Raw genomic sequence first — 6,814 nt, 5'->3', positions numbered from 1 at the left:
GCGTGCCCTGCCAGCTAACGTGACACCAATTTCCGCTGCGTGGGCGCGATGCATTGTGGGATTTGTAGTTCTGAGTGTCTCGGTACAGTGCGGGGAAGGAAGGCGCGCAAGGGTTCCGGGTCTCCGCATTCCCGGTTCCTGGGTACAGGAAAGCCTCTGCGGGCTCTTAATGTGGGTTCACCTAGCTCTGCCATAAAGCCCCGCTGAACCGCGAGTTGCATGCGTAGGGCAGCCAACGGGAGTGGTTGTGGAGAGACGCGTGAAATTTCACGGATGAAAGGGATCTGGGAGTTTCCTGGGTGGTGGGAAAGCACTGTTCGCAAATAGCGGTGGGAATAAATCAGTACCTCTCTGTCTCATAGTGACGTGCTAGCAGCAGTGTGATGCTCTGGAGAAGATGAACACAAGTTTTGTTAAAAAACTCTTCGTGCATTTTATGTTCTTTATACATAATTTAGGAATGCAACACCCACTCCCTCAGGTCTCTCCTGTGTTCATGGCTCTGGAAAATACTGCACCTCTTGTTAGTGCTGCACAACTCCTCTGCTTGTTTATCATAAACTCGGCACATTTCCAGGGCACGGGCACACAAGCAGGGTACAGGAGCTGTGGGGTGATCCGGGCTGCGCCTGGGGCATTGCCCGTGTCAGTAAACACTGCCCGGGGGGCTGATGTTACCACCGGAGTGTCATTCTTTCCTTTAGATTATATTCTTGCAAAGCTAGGGAATCTTTTATTCTGTGCTCAGTGATATATATGTATTTTTTCCCCCCCCCTGCTCTGTCATGTTATTTCAGCACCACACTGGGCCATCTGGAATTAATTTTGAACTCACTGGTTATTCTGGATGCTAGTCTTTCAAGAAATAGCCTCAGATTTGGCAGGGTAGCTCATATTCATCATGAGTAGAATTAATTCATTCAAAAAGCATTTGTGAATGAATAGTTCAGAAGCCATGCAATGGGGAACTTTTTTGGATCCAATTCTAAGTATGTAGTATTGGGAAGATACAATGTACTAGTTTTTAAAATGCCATATTAAATCTGAGGAAATTGATTAAATTACATTTTGAAAACTGCACTACCAAACCAAATATGCTAAGTATATAATAACTTTAAACTTTGTCCTACTTGGGATGAAATTAATGTAGAGCAGTAGAAAGAAAAAAAGTTAGAAACAAGAGAATTCTAATTTCCACTTGTTCACTTTTTTTATAGTAGTTAATCATGTTTGATCATTACAATAATTTAGTTACATGTTCCTGTTTGAATTTATTTAACTGTAAATAGTTACTTATAGAGTTTCCTACCTGTATGAAGTGGATTTTTTTCACATCTAGAACCATTTGATAGTTCAAAGTGCATATTTTTCAGCTTGCTAGTCTGCTTTCCTAACAGTTTGTGACATTATTTTATTGCAGAGGTGAACACAAAATTTTTACCAGCCCGGAGGTGATAGTGAGGTCAGTTTTCATAATGGCATCTCGAGTGAACAGGATTCCTATCCCATACCCTTTGAAGAGAGTTTTGTCACAGTGAACAGGAATATAGGAATAAGGCGTGAGGCTGAATTTTCTCGGCCATTTGGACATTCCAAGGAAGTCAGTGGGATTTTTGGCCGCTGAGGAATGCGGGCTCATTGCCTTCGCGTCACACGGTTCTATCCGCCCGCAAAATCATCAGGAATGCTTGCTGGCTCACTGGCGGGAGAGAAGCTATGCAGGGCTAAGGTGAATTAAAATTGGGTCTGTGCTCTCCCTGGTTTTCTCTTTGCAGTTGTTCGTCCTGTGTGCTCGGTCTGTGGCAATCCGGCTCGGAGGAAGAGCGGCTTTGCTCCGGCTGCTTGTGTAAGCAGAGAGACTCGCATCGCAGGGTGATGAGCCACCCTGTGGCAATACCCTGCAATTCGCCTTTATCGAGGGGAAAGGACGACGAAACCAGTTGCTGAATGTGTTAAACAGTGGAAAGTAGTTACTGCTTTTTTTTTTTATTATTTTTTTTCCTCCATATAGTGGTACCAGATTTTCTAGTTATTTAGTTTTCCAAAGTATTGGTAAATGTATTATAGGCCTGATCAAAATCTGTGCAGCCATTGTAATCCTGTGTGATTTTTTTTTTTTTTTCTTCAGAAGAAAACCCATGATTTTTGCTCCTGCTGGCTGGCTCACTACCTTAATTTAACCTTGTTTAGGGGCTAGGGCTTGCAGAATCTGGAAAGCCTATTAATTAAGCGAACTTTATGCAGCCTCCGTGAATTTCCCAGCACTTTCTCTGCTGGGAAGGAGAATGCAGGATCTGCTAATTGTGTAACACTGGTAGTTCAGCAATGCCACCTTCTGTTGTAAAAGAATAAAACCTAAGAAAATAATCCTATAGGTGAGAAGGGTGAGATAGATAATCTTATTGAGTTAAATGCAGCTTCTTTTGTTCTAGTTGAGTCATAATGTGATATGTTTTCAAAGTCCCACCTGCCCCCATGATCCTGTGAAACACTGAGGATAGACTTTCAATTAGGTTATGGGATTTAGGTACTCAAATCTAATTGTATTTCAATTGGATGTAGGCACCTAAATTCCATTGTAGTTTAGAATGCATGTGTTCAGTTCCATTATATTCCAATGGGATTTGGACCTTTCTCTGTAAGGATACTGTGAAATCTGTGACTTGAAGAATGTTATTTGTTTTATGACAAAACAGCCAGTTTTCTTTCTCTGCTGTAGAGCCTGTTAGAAGTGATGGAGCTTCTTCTAAAGGCAATTCTTTAATTCCTTCCAGGTTCTAAAAACTGCACAATTTTAGAAATGTACAGCTGGATGTTTTGAAAGTAGACTTAATCATCGAAACTGGGAATTTTGTGCTGGCAGGAATTTCATGTGGGCATCCAGATCCTAAGTTGTGATCCTGGTAACTACTTTCAGCAGTTGTCCTGTCATTCTAATGACTCCACTTCAGAGGGGGTGTATCAGTGTGCGTGGATGTTGTGTTTTAATACCTCCTGTGCCTGTGTGATGTCAGCACATGTTCAGAAGGACCTTGGTTTTTGAAAAGCTAAAGAACCATGACCTTTTTCACACACATCCTTTGAGACCTCCTGTACTTGGGAGGTTGTAATGCACCATTTCAGATATCCAGAAAGGACTTGGGGAGAGGTAAGAGATGAGATTTGGATTCTATTGTGGGCTGGTTCTTTGCAGGCTTGGTCTGACTCTCTGTGATTCACTGCTCTGTGGCTGACTGTATTCAGGTTTCCTTTGAAATCATTGTGGGGCACCTTGCCTGTGCAGTGTGGGCTCCTGGAAGCCTGCAGTCCGTGTTCAAAGTAGAATGCTGAGGACTAGGCTTTCCCAAAGTCCATTTTTTATTAGCTGTAGATCTTTATGGTTTCTAGCTCAGGTTTTGAATTTCAGACTTGATCCGACCATGATTTCAGGTGTAGGAGACTGATTGGCTCTATGGCACCTAACTGATTACTCCTGGCCTGGTAATCACCTCTGTAGTATCTTCTGGTGCTTGTCATTAACCTTACTCATAATATCCTGTTACACCTAAATTGGTTCCAATAATGAGAATGGTCCATTCATGGAATAAAGGTAGACTTGATAGGGTTTTTGTGGAATAACAGGTTCACATATGGGGTTCAGCTGTTGTGTATTATTCTGGGCAATTCACTGAGTTATGAATGGGACTTAGATTTCTGTTCAGGTATGCCTGCTGTGCTTCTCTCTTAGATGGGAGTCCTTAAGTAAGAAAGCAGAAGTCTCTAAGGAGTTAAAAAATTTCTGTGAGCCAGAGGCTAGGTCTACTTTGAATTATAAGGAACATTTCTCTCAGGGATTGCATCTGGGTAGAGAAACTCATGGATGTTATGGGCAGAATTTTCAGACGAATGAACTATAAATGTGAACTTTAAAATAATCTGAGTTATAACATTTGCTTCTGGCCAGTAGCAGTTATTAAAATGCTTAGAAAACTGTGTCCTTCCTTCTTCCCTCTTTCTCATCCTTACCATTAGTATTTTTGGCCCCTGTCCTGGCTGGGTGTATCTTGCTTCAGCTTTAAAATACACAAGTAGTTATGATCACCAACTGCTGATAATGATAAATAGAATTGTAGAACCATCAATTTTAAAAGAGACCTTCAAGATCATCTAGTCCTACTGTCCACCTAACACTAAACTGGATAATCCAGCACCAATTCTAGAAACTTTTTGAGCACCAGGGATAGTGACTCCTCCTCCTCCCCTCAGCAGCCTACTCCAGTGTCTGACTACCTTAACAGTGGAAGAAATTTTTCTAGTATCTAATCTGAATCTCCCATCTCAGTTTGTGGTTGTTCCCTCTGTTCTTCTCTCTCCAGGCATGGTAGAGGAGGCTGGCCCTCACCCCACCTCACCACAACATCCTTTCAGGGAGTCCGAGAGAGTGATGAGGAGCCCCTTGAGCCTTCTTGAGACTGAACAAACGCAGCTGCTTCAGCTTCTTCTCATAAAACTAATTTTCTAGACCTTTCATGAGCCTTGCTGCCCTTTGCTGGACACACTTCAGCACCTCAGTGTCTTTTTTGAAGTGGGGTCCAGAACTGGACACAGCACTTGAGGCGCAGCCTCACCAATGCCAAGTTCAGGCAGACACTCATCTGCAAATGGACAGCTGGAATTGCTCAGCCTGGAGAAGAGCAGGTTGAAGGATGCCTTGCCCATGTGCAGAAATACCTGATGTGAGTGTGCAAAGAAGTTGGAGACAGGCTTTTCGCAGTGGCTTCCAGTGACAGGAAAAAGAGTCAGAGGGCACAAATGGAAATAGAGAAAATTCCATCTGAACATAAGAAAGCATGTTTTTATTGTTAGGGTGATCAAACACTGGAATAGATTGTCCAGAGAAGTAGTTGTTTGATGATATTTAAAACCTGACTGGACACAGCCCTGAGCTACTTGCTCTAGCTGACCCTTCTTTTAAGCAGGGGCTGGTCTAGGTGATTTTGAGAGGGTCCTTTCATCAGCAACCCATCTGTGATTTTGTGGGCTTAGAGACCCTCCATCCTGCTGTTGCTGAAGAACAAAAAGGTACCAGCCCCATTTCTATTTCTGTTTTCTTAAAAGCACCTACTCTTCAAAGAGTATGGAAAAAAAAATTGTTCTCATTTGCTGTTGCGTGATAAAATATAATTCAACTTGTGGCAAGTTGACAAGTAATCTTTGAATGTACTTTCTGACACTTTTTTTTTTTTCTGAATAAGGTTCCTTTTGCCTTCTTTTTTCTTTCCTGTAATCATTGTGAAAAGAGCATTGTAAGGAAAACCCAGGGAGCAGAGAATAAGGAATTGTTGTTAATTTAGTAGACTACATGTTTTCTTTTCAATCCAAATAAAAGTATTGTGCCATGAATTACAGGCATTTAGATTGAGGAGTCATTTTCACATACAATAATGAGTTCTTTACATGGCTGTGAAGCTTCGAGTTTAAAAATAGTTGGTTTGCTCTTAGCTAAAAGTAGTGATTTTAAATGGTCTTGGTTTTACAGCTTTGAACCATTTTCTTGCTTTCGCTGCAGGGAAGATGTGGTTCTTTCCCAGTAATACCCTTTTGGATGCAATGGGACCCTGGGTTTTAATGTGATGTGACAAGGCTTCTGGTCCTTTGATACAGTTTTTCTTGAAGGTTTTGTTTTTCTTTCCTAATGCTCTACAGCTTACTGTTTTGTATAATACAGTGTATTTTGGTATTGATTTGTGACAGTCTGAAAAGTATTTCTTTCTCTGTGGGGTAAGGAGAAGAAACTTGGTCTTGTTAAAACACGAATGGGCACACAAGTGGGAAAGACTGTTAATTGTTTCCAGTGTTTCTCTGTGACCTTGGACAAATCACTTAAATTTCACTTTATTGTCGATTCCCAGGTTTTGCTATAGGCTCATTCAGCAAACTAGCAAAGTTGCAGTGAATATAATCTTCTAAATCTGAAAGGCATCACTATTACTTGTGCAACTCTGTGTTCTGAATTTAAAGTGATGCTTGTCTTTCCTGCACAACACAACTCTGTTACAATGCGTTGCTTTTACCCAAAATCACTAATACAGCCCTACAAAGGAGAGCGTTCTTTAACTGTATCCTGTGCACAAAGGATATAAGTTGCATTGTTTTTTAACAATAACACAGAAACCTTTCCATTTATTTCCAAAGTTCAAATAGCTGCAGTGGTGTGAAACAGCTTTGTCTGGGAGAAACATGTGTCGCATTGATATGGAAATGAGCACACCCTGTGCTTCAGTAAGTGCCAGGGTGGCAATGTTCAGTACTGCCACACTTAAGTAAGCTTCTGCATTGTGCTCAAATTCTGTTCAGCCAGCCAAAATTCTAGCAGCTCTACCTTCTGTGTTAGAAGTAGAGTTTGAAATAATACTGCTATACCTGACATCCACACATATAAGGTTGGATAGAATCATACTGTTATCTTTTTCTTGTGAAGTAGCAATATGGAGTTAGTTTTAGATGAATATTATAAAATAGTGTACTTAATTTATGGTAAAAACCCTGCAGATAATTTGGACTTCTGGCTTTATAGAAGAACAAAATCTCATATTCAGAAGAACTTTACTTTGTGTTGTTTTCTGTTTATTTAGCCTTTTGGTCTCTCTCTATTTCTACATTTCTTTGTGAATTGCAATGAAAGGATATGTTGCACACCGACGTGTTAATTAAGCATTAACATTTGCAGGCTATTCTAGGGGTGGAGGCTACTGTTTAGTGGTTATTGTTCTTGCTATCTTGCAGAGCACACAGGTGTGCTAACCATTTGCAGAGACATTGAAACACATGATTA

The sequence above is a fragment of the Passer montanus genome, unplaced genomic scaffold, assembly GCF_014805655.1.
Source record: "Passer montanus isolate IOZ18808 unplaced genomic scaffold, ASM1480565v1 scaffold16, whole genome shotgun sequence".
In the NCBI taxonomy this organism is placed as follows: Eukaryota; Metazoa; Chordata; class Aves; order Passeriformes; family Passeridae; genus Passer; species Passer montanus.
Note: the sequence above shows the minus strand (reverse complement) of the source record.